The following is a 19,093-nucleotide window of genomic DNA, read 5'->3' on the forward strand; positions in this document are numbered from 1 at the left end:
TAAACACATATAAATGTGCTTCTAATATAGGGGCAGATATCTCTACATGAAGAAAAAATTGTACGTATATATAATATAATAGTATAATAATATAATAATAAGCCCGCTTCACGTTAAATATTTTATATGTATGCACAGTGAATATTCATGAATGAAAATACGAGTATTATGCATATAAACGCAAATATATATATATGGGTGAGAATTTTGAACGATGTACAATTGCCAATTTTTGCACCTTATGACATTCTTTCCCTTAGAACACGCCAGGATGATCTAAGAAACCAGATTTTTTCAGGTCATCTCAAAGATTGGTAAATTTCCTTTCAGGAAATATATGGTTTGATTGACTTTTGCCTGATATTTTTCATTTGACAAGGACTTAAAGCGTAAAAATACGGTAAAAACGCTATTTTCACAATAATTTTTGTTTTTCAAACTAATGATGTGCATTTTTTACGGGACGTGGCATCTAATATCTGACCATATTCTGGATCTGACATATCATGGGTATGTACCACTAAATTATAATAACTTTATGAGCACGTATAAAATTTCAGAGAACAATTGAAATATCGAAGTCCTAAAGAGACGAACGTCCGTGATGCTTTTATTTCTATCGCTGCTGCAAATTCTACTTTGTTGTCCCAACTGTAACGTATACGAAAATTTGGTATTCCACCTAATGAACATATCCTGCAAAAATTGTACGTCTGCTGGCTGTACATGGGACGTAATATTCATTTATGCAAAATTATGCTCAGTTTTCGTCACAGACGTGCTTCCGCTATTTTCTGATAAAGATCATAGCCCATTAAACGTTATTGGCGATATTGTTCTGAGTCGTAATCAACTAAGATCTAGCCACACGATAATATGTTTGTTTTGAGTTTCTGTCCATCGTTTTGTCAAATAGAAACCGAAATTATATTGTTAGAGGAACCTCCGCGAAAAAAAAAAGAACGTCCGTAATGATTAAAACGTTTTCGGGAGGGACACCATCTTGCTTTGATGGCGAAGGTGCATTTTACCTTTAGCTCTCTAGCCGAGGAGCTGCATGTCATTTTTGGAGCGGACTGAGGTTCGTTCTCAGTTTTTGGACCATGCAATTCACTGAAAACCAAGCAAATGATTAATATTTTCTCTGAAAATTCACCTCCTGATCCCCCTCTGAGCAATACATATGTTGTAAGGATGTCAAATTTCTTATCACTTGCATTGACAATACCTTTTCAAATTTTTGATAGAGTTAGGAAGGCTAGGTACTCTCTGCCGATTAGCTATCCGTCCTGGAACATGACCATAGTAGTAGAACGAACGCCAGTGACAATTCCAGCGAACGTCCGTGACGTATGCAGTCCCTCCGATAGGGATAACTTGTCCCGAAAGTGTCCTGTATTCTTTAAAACTTTTGTCTGCAATAGCGACAAATAAAGTTTTACAAAGTAAACAATGAGTTTAGAGCAGTAGTTTCAGAATTTTTAAGGCGTTATGTGATCATGATGAACAAACAGTTGAAAATTTGCTCACAATTTTACGCTAGTTTTCCCTCTAATTATACAAAAACAGCTAAACACTGAAAACAAAGTTATAGAAAAATGAAATTTTGCGTAATCTGTAATTTCTGTGCATCTAGATTTCTTTCTAATGAGGTTCTGGAGACAATTTGTACTGTTACAGGTTCTGAAAGTTTTGCTCACGGACGTTCTGTCCGAGAAAGGAAATTTCTGATAATTACAAATATATCACTGCACATAAAGTTACCGTTAGTTGAAAACATCACCAAATCCCCGAGCCGCTTATACACGAAAGTGAATAACGTTCAGCACTCAATTTACCTGTAATAACAAAAGGAAAACGTTTTGGTCACGGATGTTCGTTGGTAGAATAAGTCAATGGATTACATAGTAGGAGAAAGAGGATAAGTGCCACTTTTTAGTGACAGGTGCTCCAAGTGTTTATCTTTTGAGTATGGTAGCTGCCGTCTCAAACAGAACATATCCAGTTTTGGTCTCCATAACGGACGTTCGCTGTAATTGTCACGATATTAAATGCCTTAATTCATTCTTATTTTTCTCTTAATGACGATTTTTCTCTCATTTCCTCAATAGTCTAAACATGCTGCGACCTAACAGAAAACAAAACAAACCAAAACAAATCCGAAAAGTGCTACGCAACCACATTCAGGATAATGACGAAAGAGGTCTGCAATGGGCATGTGTTGAATAAGAAACGGAAAAGTTTCAAAAGGACGTGGAAGCAGTTGAATGAAAATGACTGAGAAACAGAGAAGGGATCGAGCTCCAACACACAGAGAAAAGAATTGCCAGTGCACTCCCGTCATACCAAATTCCTCTGGAGAAGTTTTTGTTTGTTTGTTTATGTTTTTCATTCATCGAAATGCCGTCACAAGCGAACAAAAATAATGCAGTATACAATTATTGTCTAATGAGAACACACAAATCCTCCGCTTATAATCACATGGTGTTGTTTTATACTCATCACTGAAAAGCAATGTTCATTTGTAATTCTTTCCAAGAATTTGTTTTTTTCATTTTACGTTTAAGAGACAGAGAGATCGTCAATTTGTTTGTGCTTTTGTGCTTACTTTGAAAACACATGTTAAAAAAGTAATGATTAAGAATAGGTTTACGGTTGCACTTTGATACGTTCGCTCTTCCAAAGATTCGTTACTCCGATGTCCAAAGGTTTGTTTTTCCGAAAATGAAAAAAAAAATTGTAGTTAATTCAGGAGCTTTGTTTAATACTAAAAATGTTCTTATTCCGAAAGTTTGTTCGTCCGAAAAATGGATATTACGGATCATTATTTTTAGGTCCGTTCTTTTAAAAGTGGAAAGGGCCTGATATTCGTTTAGGTGAAAACAGTTATTATGAGGTTTTGAAATTTGGAGGATTTTAGTTGTTAACTTGTTTCTCCACATTTGGATAAGCGAACATGATTTTTCATGTTCCAATTAATAAACCTTTCGATTAACCTTCGGAGATTCCTATCATTTACCGAATAAAAAAGCTTCATAATCATACGAACTCAATCAATTTTCGTATTGACAAACTGTATGAATAACGACCTCCGAAATGACGCGCTACAAAATGTTTTTTATAACAAACCATATTGTGTAATATCGAAGTCACAAACATCCATCCAAGTTATATGGACTTATTGTGTCTGTTATGACGAAACTCCGCAGTATCGAATCTATTATCATTAATGACTAATATAATAACACAAATTCTCCTCGGTAACAGTGTGTAACACAAGGAGCAAACACAGAGGGATTTCTTCCAAACGTATTCGTTTGCCCCCCCCCCCCCCACCCCCACCCCAGTTAAACTTCGTATTTCTATAACGGAGCACATTTCAGTTGTTTTTCTTTAATTCTTTGTCATAACTTTAGCTGTGACCATGTTCGTTATAAGCAAATTTTGCATTGTATACTTTATATAACAAGTTTAGGACCTGAATCTTTACTTCATGATAACGAAATTTTCACAAATATATTCGTTCTCAAAGATGGACTTCGTCACTGAGATTACACGTACGTTTGTACGTTCATTTACGAGAGATGGAAAAATTGTTTTCTTTGATTCCTCAGTATGAGAAGATAAACAAGCTTATATAATTGAGAATTGGTAATATCTATTCAGGATTTTGCAGAGGAGTTTATTCTCGACATGAAATTGCTGTTTCTTGTGAATAGAATGCGTTTCCAACTCGAGAGAGCTGCATTGTTCAATATCTTGTTTGTTCCGAACGTCCGTGAGCTACCTGCGAACTTCCGTGATGAAAACAATGCTATGATTGTTGGGTTATAGAGACTGCCTAGATCAGATACATCTAAACAAGGTATGTTATCATTTGGGAGTGAGGATCAAAGTATGGGATAGTGAAATAAGAGGTCAAAATATTGATTTTCTGTAAAATGCGCGTAAAATGGAGAAAGTGTTTAGCGGAAGAGCAATATTTCAACAGAAATGACGAATTTAGTTAAATCATCAGTTGTGTACCATTACGTACAGGTTAAAAGTACAAGCTGAATATTCTGCAAGCACGTACACATGTCCCTTAAGATATTTCGTTAGGATTTTGAACGGAATCAGATCTTTGCAAACTATGTTAAATGGTATTCGAATGTATGTGCAGTACTATTCCTCACGGACGTTCGCTGCTCTGGACGTGGTAAACTTCAGCGGTGAATAAAAACTTGTTCCTCTGGGAACATCCTAGTATAATTGGGTTCATATTAAAGCTTGAGTTATACTCTTTCAGGTAAGACGAATGATTTGGAGAATTTCCTACTTTTTAAATTTTGCCTTGTTTTGGCTCAATTGTACATCGTTCAAAATTCGGACCCATATATATATATATATATATATATATATATATATGGAGAGAGAGAGAGAGAGAGAGAGGGACGGAGAGAGAGAAAGAAATTCTATATGCAATTGGTATGTGTGCTTTTGTGGATATATGACTTCATAGGACGTACGGTCCGCCACAAGTACATACAATTGCATGGACACCATGGAAACCCATATGACAGCTGCATATGGGCTATCCAGCCATATCTGCAGATGCAAAATAAGAACAGACAAACAAACACGCAAATATAACTGCCATACGTAAATATGAAGCATCTCACCTGAACAACACACAATGCCGATGGTAGCGTCTACACCATCATCTGTCTCTTCGTCTACCCAACAGTCAGTGATATTCGCGGCATTTGTTGGGCAACTGACAACACCCACTTTGGCGTACACATCCTGTGACGATTCGCCGTAGAAGTTCCCATTTACTGTTCAGTAAGCTCCCTGGAATCCAAGGAACTGGCAGACCAGACGAGATGCAAGTGCCGTCCACCCACGTTGGTGTATAAGTCTAAATTTGTCTGGGCTGTAACGAGGTGCAAGGACGATTCTCCCTTCATTCCTGTTTCCTCCAAGGATCCTCACAGTTTCGATGAAAGCAGCTGAGAGGAGTGATCAGAAGTCCCACAAAAGAATATCTCAAATGAAATATACATAGATACGAAAACAAAAGAAAGACATCCTCGACCATGTAGGTGACAATTTAAAACTAACATAATATATGATTACAACACAACTAACGGAGCATAGAATACATGCGATATCCCTTTCTGTCACACGTTTTACAAAAAAAAAAAAAAAAATCAACATCAACATACCAATACAATAGAATCTACCACATAAGGTACTCTTCTGCATAAAGGTATTCAACAAGAAGATGTCTAACTAAATGTACTACTAAGGAAATTCTGTTTCTAACCTTTTTCACACCGTGTGCCTTGCCAACCATCGCAACACGTGCAGTTGAAACCGTCGTCCGTCTCAGTACACTGGGACTTATGAAGACACGGGTCAGACAGACAGGCTGTTTAAACAAGAGTGTATTATAGGTTAATGTGTAAACATGTATATCATTCCTTTGATGATTTTTTTTTACAAAGGTAACTTAAACGTCGCTCAGAAGTTTCTTAACTTGATTGTCTTGCAATGTTCTTGCAATATTGACCTGTTTGTTTTTTTTTTCATTTAATTTTATTGTTCCAAATCCCGAGCACAAATATTGTGATACAATAGAAAGATATGAAACAGTGTGTGACCCTGCATCACAAAACCAACAAAAAGTCGCCAGACACAGATTTTTACTTAAGGGCAGATTCTAAAAGAGCAGAATCTAAGCTTTAAAATGATGTATAGCTCAATTGAAATGGACTCTGTGTACCTATCTAAATATTGAAAAGAGAAAGCACACACTCTGGAAAAGTATGAAAAGAGGCTCTGAAGTACAGGGTCTATTCAAGCATTTACTCTTCACCAAACCGTGCTAGCTGCACGATGAATGGGACAAAAAAACGGGGTGTAAACCACCGGAGCAACAACAATGAAGTGATTTTCAGATTACGCTGAAATTTTAAATGCTCGCCTAAGACATTCTGTCCATTAATAACACCAACATTCAAGGCAGTAGCATTATCCCTTCAAGAGTTACTAGACTTGAAAGTGAAGAGTGTGTAAAGGCTTATCAAGAAGAGAAAAGGGACCTCTCAGACATACCTGATCTCACTACTCTACAAAAAAAGGGTTGTAGAAAAACTGCTGAAAATGCACTTTCCCATTCATTTTAGTATCCCAAACTTTGATAGTGTTGAAGAAGGGTAGCTCTTTCAGAAAATATGAAAGACCCAATATTGATATGGTTGACCCGTATCACCTTTTTTGTGTCCTCACGTAAAATCAAGGGGTGCGACTTTTTGTTCGTTTTGTGATGCACGGTCACATAATCATACAAATACAATCTATAGACCATAAGACAAGACATTACGTGTATTTTGATTTGGTTTGGTTTTATAGCCGTATTTTCTTTCTCCGAGTACAATAACAAACGGAAACAAAGTGATACAGAGTATGCAATAAAAAAAAGAACGTATTAAAAATACAAATCAACCCAGGAATTGTCAATCTCATAAAAACAACAGGCTGAGGCATCCTATATTCATATGTGAACAACGGAGAAATCAATATAGGGGACCGTCATCATAACCAGAGCTTGACGTAATAGATACGAATATGATACAACAACAATAAACCTACACCTAAAACTCATAATCTTAACGTTGTATACCAAACGCGTTTTTCTTAAGAAAAAAAAGACAAAAACAGTAAGTTGGCGCTTTAAAAAAAGAAAAAAAAAGCACGCAGTACAACTGACTACACGTGAATGGAAGTATTTGGAGAACGACATAGCTTCGTAATCAAGAGAAAAGACAATATTTTACAAACATAGAACGGGAGCAACCTATAAAAGCAAAGCTTGTATTGCGTAGGTACCACAGATCAAAACGTTAAGGTCTTATTCAACAACATGATAACGAAAACTTTGAAAGGAAGAAGCAAGACGTAGAGGAGAGAAGAGCAAAAAGAAAGATTAAACCTACCAACAATATCGGAAAAGTCGAATGCCTAAATATATTTCTCCTCAACAATTATGATGTCGAACGCTAGTCTCGGCTGTCCGGGTGTTCGCTACAACCAGTTCATAAAGTCGTATGTCGAAAGAGTAAAACAAGCCCAGCATTTCAGATTCGCAAAAGTGTGCATCTATTAAAACAGACTTAGTGTACATAATTCACGTCGTATGTCAGTACAATGAGATTATGTTATTCTAGTATAACCTTTTCCTCATCACCAACTTCAGCAACAGATATGCGATGAGTTGTGAGCAACGAATAATTTGACTTGATATCAATCACATCATGTAAGTTGGATAAATACTAATGGTCCAGAGAGAGCTTTTTTAAAATGTGGTATCGTACCAAGCTGCACAGTGAAACGGTGATCCACACTTGAGATTAAAGGACTGGTACAGTTTCGGTTGAGATAATTAAGGCTTCGGGTTTTCCAAAGTTTTTGATGATTTTTTTTTGTTGTTGTTGAGACAATAAGAAACCTTTGTGAAATATGTAAGAGCATAATAAAATCCTCAGAAGACATGGAGGAATTCAAAGTTTATTTTGATGAAAATTTGTTTTGAAATGGCTGAGCTGTCCAAAACAAAATGATTCTAATAAAAAACGAGACCCACCGTTTATTAGGATCGCTTTGTTTTATCCTGTTTCGGGATATCTCAACCATTACAAAACTGATTTTCATCAGATTTTGAATTTTGAATTCCTTTAAGAATCGCATGCTACTAACATTTGAGTATATGAATATAAGAACGACCAAAGTCCATGGAAGATCATTTCTAGTAAACTAAAAAAAAAACTTCATATCTTTTTTATTTGTCCAATAATATTCTATTTAACTGTGATGGGAAGGCAACATTGTATATACAAATTAGAACATATATTATTATGACAATTAACATTTACATTAATTGTGGAGAGGCCATTTTGTGTGGTGGACTTGGGTCATTCTTTGATTCATATGGACTTGGGTCGTTCTTTGAGTCATATACATGATATTCTGCTATAGAGATGGGAGAAGGATGAGAGAGGGCGCTATTATATGAATGTAAGAATGACCCAAGTCCTTCATTCTTACATTAATATAAGATTTAGCTCATTCATTTCAGGCACTTCCGGGGGTAATTAGGATTTATCATTTACACACAAGATGAGTCCATGCATAAGCTACAATTTCCCATGTCAAACTAAATTTGGCCCAAAATTGGACTTGGGTCGTTCTTATATTCATATACTCATTTCATAAAGTGGTCTCTAAGTATCTTGTAAAAAGTTATAGGCTGACATGTCACCTTAACCAATACCATGTCATCCCTTTAAAGACGTACCTGGTCTCATGCAGATGTATCCAGTCGGGTTTTCGGGAAGTTTTATTCCTGGTGGCAGCTGCGGTAAAGTGTATGCGTGCGACTTCACGGGTTTAGGTATGTACTGAATAACGGACCCATTATCCGACAGCACAGCAGGGCATGGGGCTTTGGTGAGGTGGGGGCACACTGCCGAATCGTATTGTGCTGGAAAAAAAAGAAGATGAAATAGAGTAAACATTGTCACTAATTTCAAATAATCACCCAACTACTTTCAATTAAAATGATACACATGTCAACCTACTAAATGTTCTCCTGCCAATATGGAAACTGGTGCTGAGAAAAAGTGACATTCAAACATGCCTTAAATATTTGCAAATCCAAATGGGATCTCATCATTTAATCCTCATAATGAAACTGACTAAAAGGTGGAGTGAAGCACATTGACCCGAATTTCCAAACATCGCCTAAATTCAGATCACTGGATTCTTGAATCTGTGGACATGAATAGTATTAACCTGTTGCAGAGGTAATTTAAAGAACCGGCTTGAAAGGAAGAAGCTTTTCAAATGTGGCCTGAATTATCAGCAAGGAATTTGTAAGAATCATCATATTTTGAAATGTTGCTTTAACATATTGCTGTAACTTAAATGCGGTACGTTGCAAGAGAGTTACACTGCACATTATCCCGGACCAAAAACGGGGGGAGGGGTGGGGCTCTTTAATAATACGTTGAGCAATAAAGCTGTGTACTTGTAAAAGGAAACGTTAAAACAGCGATTGTGCTGGGTAATAATGACTATTTGCTAATTTGTTTTCATGAAATTTTCAATTCAATTCAGTTCAATGCACTTATTTTCATTTTTCTTTTTCCAACAAAACATAACACATAATAAATCTGGAATTACATCATAAACATAAACATTCCACTTTGCAAAAGATAAAGATAAACAAAAGAATGCATATACTGGCAAAAAAAAAGTACAAAGTTATGCTTCAGTTGAGAAGAAAAAAAGAACTGAGAGGTCCACTAAAAAGCAAGTTTATATGTTGTGAACCACTCAAAGAAAGAACGAACTTATGAATTACTTATTTACAAACACTTATCACAGATATAATTTACGACAGAACGGAACAAAACAGGAGGAACACAAAAACATGACACGACTCGACAGAATAGATGGAAAGAATGGAAGGAAAGAAAGGAAAAAACAGAATGCCTACACGCTGTTGTTGATGTTAAGGGTTTATCTGCATTCCGCATAATGGTCTAATCTGAGTAGAGTGGTTTCTAGTGCATTGCATAGCTTGGCCACTTGATTTTTGCGATGAAGATATCGCATTCGATCAAAGAAATGCTTCCAAGATTTAAAAAAAAAGAGTTTCAAATTGTGTCAATTCACATCGTATTGATTTCAAACAGGCAATCGCTTCATTACAGTAATTATCCTTTCTATAAGCCTTATACATGTAAGAAACAGTTAACAGTGTATACATTTAAGATCAATAGTGTGTCCTGTTGACTGACTTCATAACATCTTCATTTAATTATTGATTTAAAATTGTCCCGTCATTATTAGGTTTCAAATCATGTGATCAACCCAGTAAAAACAAGTTTCGAATTACAATTCAAGTTTGTTACCACACTTCACGCAATAAATCAGACCCTGTGTAGCTGCTGTCAACTCAGAAAAGACCCTTGGATCGTTTAATGTGCCCTGACATTATTGCTTTAATTTTTTGTTAATAACGTCCTGATAATTCAAATTAAAATTCAAATTCAAACTTTATTTTCACTTTTTTTTTTCAACAGAATGTATTTTTTTTTCAACAGAATGTACAAGAAATATTATGAAAAATTTGACATGCGAGTCGTTGAGAATATACATAGCCAGACAGGGATAACAACATGTTCATGTCTACATGATCACTACAAAAAGAAACATACACACTATACACTAACTGGGGTCTTCCGAGCAATAGAAATGTAGACCATAGATTGAAAATTCCTGCATGGAACAGAAATTTAGAAAAAAAAAAAAAAACACAGCATTTTTACAAAGCACCACTACGTGTCATTTCTATAGCCAGTATTATATATTATAGTGTAAACGTCGAGAAAGGATACAGTAATTGGTAGTGCGCGTTGCTTGCAGTTCTATCACACTGGCTAATGTGGTAATTAGCGATTCTTTTACTATTAAAGCCCTCTGCTTCTTTAAATCCATTCCTTTTGATATTGAGAAACGGGGTGAATGATAGCTTTTGTTCTACAAATATTGTTATGAGTGTGAAAAGTTTGTGTCGATACAGCTGTAAGTGCTAGTGCACTTTATGGGGAGCAGTGGTTTCGAAGGAGAGCAGGTCTAAAAAAAAGTTATCACATTGTCATTCAATCTATGTGACCCTGCATCACAAAATCAACAAAATATCGCTAGACATGGAGCTTTCGCTAAGGGCAGATTCTAAAAGAGCAGACTCTTGGCTTTAAATTGATGTATACATTAATTCAAATGGACTCCTCTAACCTAATCTAAACACCGAAAGAAAGCACACACTCTGGAAAAGTGTTAACTGAGAAAAGAGGCTCTATTTCATAGTAGTGTATAGGGTATATTCAAGAGCTTAATCTTTACCAAGTCGTGCTAGCCGTGCGATGAAAGGGACAAAACACAGGATGTAAACCATGAGAGCAACAACAATGATTGAATGATTAACACATTCTGTCCATGATTATCCTTTCAAAAGTTAAAAATAAAGACTTAAATGTGAAGAGAGTGTCAAGACTTTTAAGAAATCAAAATTGGCCTTCAAGACATATCTGATCATTATACATTTTACTCCCCCCCCCCCACTAAAAAGGTTTGTGAAAAACTGCTGAAAACACACTTTCCCATTCATTTCATGATCCCAAACTGAAGAATAATGAAGAAAAAGGACAAAAAATCTCAAGATGACTCGGTTGACCCATTTCACATTATTTGAGTCCTCACGTAAATTCAAGTGGTGCGACTTTTTGTTGGTTTTGTGATGCAAGGTCACACATTCTACCCCTTCCCTTTCCGTCCCCCCCCCCCTACCGCCGCCGTAGAAAACGTCAATAAGGGAATGATGGGGAAAATAAATTGAATGACACAAAAACGGTGAGAGTTGCATGTTTTTTTGAAATACGATAAGAGCAACTGTCTGAGCAATATGGAGATTACTTACTTTGAATATCAATTGTCTATTATGAACGAGAGCGCTGAACAAGTTCCATTAGTGGAACGATTGGTTTAAGTTATTTATGTTTTTTTTTTACAATATTAGACCTTCGCATGTTGCTCGCGGTGTGTTGTTGTACATCATAAGTAGTTTCTGTTCTTGTATACTCAGACATAATAAATGACTGGTGATGAAAAGTCTGCATCAACTTTGTAGCCCAAAACAAAAGAATCACTAGTTTGTTTACTAGTCTCTCTCGTGCTATTCTCCTACATGCGTCATGCTTTTTTTTCTTGATGCACTTACGCTTCACAGTGAATTATAGAATAAATATTTCATTTATGTTTATTATCGGCAGCATGTTGGTCTGCATGCCAACACTTGGTAAATTTGCTCAGAGTTTATCTTGTCATAAATCGCTTGATGCTGTTGAGGGATCAAACCTGATCATTTTTTTTTCCTTTTTCTCTCATCTCTTTCAAACGACTCTTGTTCTCTGTTTTGCCATGGGTGAGGATATCATCTATCGAAGAAAAACTGTAGCGTAACTAGACTTTAAACTTTGTCAAGACTGTAAAATGGTATGATCCATTTAATCCGCGATTAGCGGTGATTAGGCATGGATATGTATGTGACCGTGTATAACAAAATCAGCAGTAAGTCGCACGCACTGATTTTGTCAGAACTCAAACTATATGTGAAATAAAATTGGTCAACCTCGGCAATCTTAAGTTTTTCATTTATTTTGAAAGAGCAAGTCTTCTCCTACTTTACTATATTAAAGGTTGGGATCATGAAACGAGCATGAAATTGTGTTTCAATAGGTTTTCTCAAACACTTTTTGTAGAGTAGTGTAATTAAATGTGTCTTAAAGAGTCCCCCTTTCATTTCCTACAAACCCTGTACACACTCTTCACTTTCAACTCTAATAACTTTATAAAGGATAATGCTACTGCTTTGTTAATCGTGGACAGAACGTTTTCATAAAGCATGCTCAATTAAGTTTAATCACATTATCCCTCCATTTTTGCTTCTCCTGTGGTTTACATCCTGTCTTGTTTTGTTTTCTTCTTTTCCTTCCTTTTCTTTTACATTCATTGCACAGCTAGCCAGGCTTGGGAATGTTTAAAAGGGCTTGAATAGATCCCTGTACTTGAGAGCATCTTTTTTTTTTTTCAGTTCGCGCTTTTCCGGAGTCTGTGCTTTCTTTCTAATATGTAAAAATAGGTTAGGAAAGTCCATTTGTATTGAGTTGTACATCATTTAAATCGTATTCAAATATTTTTGTTATAATACTTGTAAAGAAAAAAAGCGACAACATAATTCCTGCGCCAAAACTCGAACTATAGATTTTGCTTGCGATAAGGTAATGGTTCTGTTAAATTGACAACACCTATTACAAAAATGTTCTTAAAGCGAATCCTATATAGGTTTCAACTTCAACAACACCTTAAACACAATAATTCTGCCCCCTGGTTTTGGCATTTATCACGTGTCTATTAAAACATGAGAGCTATAGTCAGCCATAATGATTACAACCTTTGAGACAACCAACTTAACAAAGACAACTTTTAGAAAAAAGACCACCACGTAAAATGGTCAATATTAACAAAGGTAAACTCAATTGACTGTTTGATTGTACGAGCGTCATCAATTCGAATAATCGCGTTGCTAATTCAAAAGAATTTTTACAGGGTATAGGGGGTTTTGCATTCCATACTGATATCTAATAACATCAAATTGGTCTTTCCGAATCAGGGAAATGTCAAATCACAAAAATCACATTTCTTCAAAAGTTATTGCATTCAGAATTCGTGAAAAAAAAAAGTTAAAGAGGGGCTTATAGTTTATCCTAACAACCTCTAACAGATAAGACTGACAAACCTTTTGATTTAAAGTATGTATATTTTTTTCACACATTTGCATTATGTATTACACAAGAACCCAATTACATGCAAAGACGTATACTTACACAGACAATGATGTGATTTTCGAAACAGAAGTCACATTTGAGTGATCACAGAAGGAAAACGTGATTCCATTCAAAGATCATGGGAACATAAGTGTTGTGAGTCTTACGTCAGAAGACACTATACTCTTTGAGATAATTGATTGACAAGCTTACACAAAAAGAAAGAAAAATTAAGATTTGAACATAAATACATAAATTAATAAAAGTACACTAAACTTATTCAGACACAGCTTATCACTTATTACACATATCACCTAATTATTTCATAACGAGAGGGGAAAAAAGGCATAACGTACCTGACGGCTGCCACAGTAAAAATAAGAACCAAAGTGAGACTAGAATTCCCTGAAATGAATTAAAAAAAACAGAGAAATCGACATTTAAAACAGTAAATCCAACATATATGTTACGAGAAAGATTTTTTACTGCTTTTTAAAAAGTACTGTGTAGGCCTATTGTGTACGATAGCAGCATATCCAAGAATAAGAGTGTCTGATACCATGTCTTTAAAGTTGCCAAAAGTGTCCATAGCCAGTTTCAAATAACAGGTTATTATGAAAACCACTGAATGCAGATATAACAGAAACAGAAACTTCATTTATCATGTTTCCACACAAATCATAGTGTTGTGTTTACAACATCGATCCATCCATGACAATGTAAAATAACGCATAGTATCATAAGTTATAAGTTCAGTATATAGATGCAAATACCATTTACATTGCACAAAATTAATTGAAATCATTTTTAATTAAAATACATTAATGACAGATAAATAAAATTGTGTGTAGATTCGTGCAAGAATCTACCCAATAGCGGGTTGTATCATTGATTCCAGTTTCCAAATGCTTCGGATCATGTTGCGTGTTCTGCATTCAATGCATCGGATCGTTCGCAGCGTTAACTGAAAAAAAAAAAAAAAAAATCTGTATTTTTTTTTTAGATAATGTCTTTATCAGGTTATGGTGGCGACTTACCCTTTGGTTAGAAAGATTCCTCAGTCCATTCATCTTGTTCAGATTTCTGCACACACTGTTTTCTCCAACATGCATTTTTCCCACAATATGTCATGTAAACGTCATTATGCTGTATACACAACAAGACTGTGAACACTAAAAATCAGTAGTGCCAATTTTGAAAAACCCCGTCGATGATTTTTTTTTCTACCGCTGCAAGTGTTGCCGCCACCAGTTCACGTAAGTGAGGATTTTTTTTTTTTCAGTTAAACATACTCTTGACGAAAGACATACACTCAACTACCTATTCAACTATAGCTAGGTGAATGATTCAAAGTACATAGGTAAGGTGCCCCCAAACGTACGTAATACTTTTCACCTTGTACTTTCTATTATGTGCTTGGTTGTGCTCATCCCGTCCCTCTCCTTCAATATCATTCTACCCCCCCCCCCCTTTCTCTTTCTCTCTCTCTCCCTCTCTCCCTCTCCCAGCCCCGGTCTCATTCACTTTGTCTATTCCATTTTCCTAATCTGTAAAGCACCATACGCTTTCGTTCTCACTGATGTACTAATGTAATAACAGCTGTTTCGTACATTGTAGCATCCCTAGCTTTGGGATGGACTACCTCATTCAAACTGAGATCTTCACAAAGTAGTACAGCTACAATATGTTAAAAGGCCCCGTTACACCTGCCATTGGAGTCTCATCTGATTCCCAAAGCTCAAAAATGATGAGTTCCGATGGAATCTGAGCCAACAGGTGCAATTTGGGGACCTCGTCCTCTTGCAAATCCAATAAAGATGAAACGTTGATCGGAGTAATCAGATGAAAGACTGATATCTGCCAGCCGTTTTCAATGGCGGCATTGGATTCATTTGATTGTTAATGAAGGATAATTTGTGAATGATCTGACACTAAGCCAACACATCCAATAATCGCCCGACACCTGTCAGACTAATCGTTTACAAATCGGATGGCAATCCGACAGTCATCCAATACTGAATGGATATTTCGCCATAATCAGAAATCAAATAAACATCAAAATCAAATCAACAAAAATACACCTCCTGCCAATGATGCAGCTCTGGGCTGTGTTTTCAAGCTACAGCTATTCAACAGAATATTATTGCCCTTGAGATCTCTTTTGTTCGGGGGGGGGGGGTGAGAAGGAGGCACAAAAGACCACGTCGCTACCTGGTTAAGGTATGGCTGAAGGTTATTGTATGGACACTACACCAAATTCATGAATGAACTGAGGATAGGTGATACATCATTCTTTAATTTTTTGAGAGTATAAACGGCACATGTTTTTTTTCTTTTGATGAACTGGTTTAGCCAGGGCTCGCCAGGAATACATAATACAAATCAAAGAAAAACACTACAGGCTGGACTACACTTAGCCCACACCCTTACGCACCTTGCAACTGGAGAGAGGTATTCATCACCTTCATACAGCTTCAGGGTTGGTCGAGAAATGACATGCAAGTTTATTCCTGAAGTCTGCCAAGCCATAAAGTCCATGAGTACGCTGATACGGTGCAGACTTGGCATTAAAATGCCTGACCAATGTTGGAAAACTGCTTGATGTCATTCATCCCACTAGACTGTGAATCGCTGGTGAATGTATACTTACCTGTGCTGTTCGAGTCTGTATTGTTTCCTCTGTAGGCCTAATAATTGTAAAATGCCGAAAAGGAAGAGCAAAAGGTGAGGTAGGGGCAAGAGTTCGGCCTCTCTTGCTCGTTGTACATATGCCTCGATTGATCAAGATGCAGGCAGTTCGCAGGCACTATAGTAGACCCAAACGCATTTTCTACAACTCGTCTGACTCGTGAAAGCCTGGAGACTTTGCACACTCGCTGCTGGTGAGTAATGTCACGAAGTGGCCAAGTCCTCAGCGCCATTAATTGAGCGCCATTTCCCACAAGGAAGTATTCAAGTTTGCTGCAGGGTCATCATGGGGAAGAGGGCCTGCTGCAGGCAGGTTAATCTTCCCGGTCTTAATGGCTGTATTTTAAGGACAAGTTCACCTTCATAGACATGTGGGTTGTGTGAATGCAGCAATATTAGTAGAACACATCAGTGAGAGTTTGAGCAAAATCGGACAATCCGTTAAAAAGTTATGAATTTTTGAAGTTTCTGCTCAGTCACGGCTGGATGAAAAGACTACGATAGCTTGTGATGTCACATGAGTACAAAGGTATAAAGAAAGAATAAAGAAAATTCAACATATTTCCATTTTTCTCGCATAACAAAAGAACACTCGACTTCTCTCTTTCAGAAGGCAGGGGGAATAATATTACCCTGAACATACGTCGTTAGCAAGTCGAAGAAATGTGCACTTTATTCAAAAAGTAAAGTTTTGTGAAAATCTCTTTTTATTTTCCTTATATAGTTGTACGCATGTGGCATCATACACTGTAGTAGTCTTCTCTTCCAGCGGTGACTATACGCAGATACTTAAAGTATTCGTAACTTTTGAACGGATTGTCCAATTTTCCTCAAACTTTCGCCGATGTGTTCTAATAATATTGCTGCATTCTCTCAATCCTTATGTATATGAAGGTGGACTTGTCCTTTAAGGTCTCTGTTTAAACACCCCAGCATCACAGCCGGAGCCCGTCTGTCCAATGTCCACTTACATGAACCTGTAGTGATCGTGCACAATTGCCAGCAGGATAATGGAGAAGAAACCTTTGAAGTTATAAAACAAACTTCCGGTCTTGAAAAAATTGAAATCCATATTGTAAGCTCTTGTGGTTATTAGCAGTGGCCAGAAACCTCAAAGTTACGGCAAGTTTCAGGCTCCAAATATTGAATGAATTTGGCATCGTGTTTTGAAATTCGCAGTGCAAAACGTGATGTGAGTTTATTGAATACCTGTGGCGCCATTCGCAGGAAAATTGATCATTTTAATAAAGAAAAATCTTCGGCATCAGTTCTTTCATAAGTTGTTCACACTGAACCCGGTAGGGGTCAACGCTGGATCCGGGGTTTGACCCACACACTCCTTCCCATTCTTGCAACAGCTTGTTTTCTTATCTTTTCTCGTTCTTAAAAGCGTTCGCAATCTCTAGGGCATCCAAATGCTAAAGAATACTAAAAATAGTAGTAAAGGATTTAACCTCTCCCGTGATATTTTGCTAAGTGTTTGAACAGCAGGCAAGAGTGAACTGAGAAGCAGAAAGCTATATGCTGAAGTAGCTCTGCAGTTTCATTAATTTGCGTATATAATACACGGGCGGTACGCAACTTTACGGAACTGCAAGCAACTCTACCGGACCTCTGTATGTACGTAACTCTACGCCCGCTATACGCAAAATACGCTACGTGGATACGCAACCATACGTAGCCCCACGCCGGGACTACGCCAGTCCTGCGCGTATCATCATGATTATTTTTCTCGAGTACACAGCTGATTTCGGCGTAGTCGCTACGCAACTCTACGAAAACCCAGGTGTAAAACCCCTCTTAAAATGCACATGGATAGAATAAGCACATGTTTTCATGTCCTTGCATACACTACATCTTAGGATAAATAAAGAGCAGCCGTGATAGCGGAATTTCTCATTTCATTTCATTTCATTTCATTTATTAAGTTTCCATACAAATCATATAGTGTTGTATTTACAACTCCATCCAGGACAATATAAAGTAACACATATTTATAAGTTCAGAATATACAAATAATAATAACATAATAATAAGGTCTTATTCATCCAGGGTAGCCTCTTCAGTGTTGCCACTGCTCTACCATAGGGCCCTGTCATTATTATTACCCCAGCGTTGCCAGGTACCCATTTTATACACCTAGGTCAAGAGGGACATAGTGGGTAAAAACATCTTGTCCAAGGACGTAAGCACTGGGCGGGAATCGAACTGGGGTCCTCCGATTAGGAGTCGGGAGTCTTATCCACTATGCCACAGCATTTACATTACACAAAATCAATTTAAATCAATCTCAAGTACATTACATTCATGACAGATAAATAAAATTGTGTGTGGTAGGAACCTACATAGAAGCAGATGCTTGTGAGAGTAGGTTTCCCGAAAGAAAGTCAAACACAGGCAGTTACACTCACACACACACACACACACACACACACACACACACTCTGCACGCACACAAGTGCACCTGGACAAGCGTGCGTGCACACACACTCACATACAAGGAGAAAGAGAATGATAAAGAAGAAGAACATTTCGAGCATTCAAACCCTTGCCATTGTTCAGGACCATTGTCTGGGTGTTAAGCGAACACTCCCATACACATCAATTGACGTCTGTGCAAAATTAAAGTTTTGTACAGAGGTTGGAAAAAAAAAGGCAAAATCTGAAGCCTAACCTTTTATAAAAGTAAATGTTGAATTCAATAAAACTGATTTATGCTTTCATTTTTTAATTACCTCCAACAAAATTGTAGATTAATCAGCTATTGCTCATATCAATGCCAGTGTTATCTGATACATAGTGTTTTTACTATTAACAATCAAAAGTGGGAACTGTTTTTTTTAATATCTAGTATTATACGTTTGTAATACAGCTGTATTGTTTGCATTTGTATTTACTTCACGACATTTCACCTTCATATACGAGTTGATTATGCGTCTTTGCGATTACTTCGTATCTTTTGGATGTGGAAA

This window comes from Diadema antillarum, unplaced genomic scaffold (genome assembly GCF_040938485.1).
Source record: "Diadema antillarum isolate AM-2024a unplaced genomic scaffold, OU_Dant_1.0 seq00000538_RagTag, whole genome shotgun sequence".
Classification (NCBI taxonomy): domain Eukaryota; kingdom Metazoa; phylum Echinodermata; class Echinoidea; order Diadematoida; family Diadematidae; genus Diadema; species Diadema antillarum.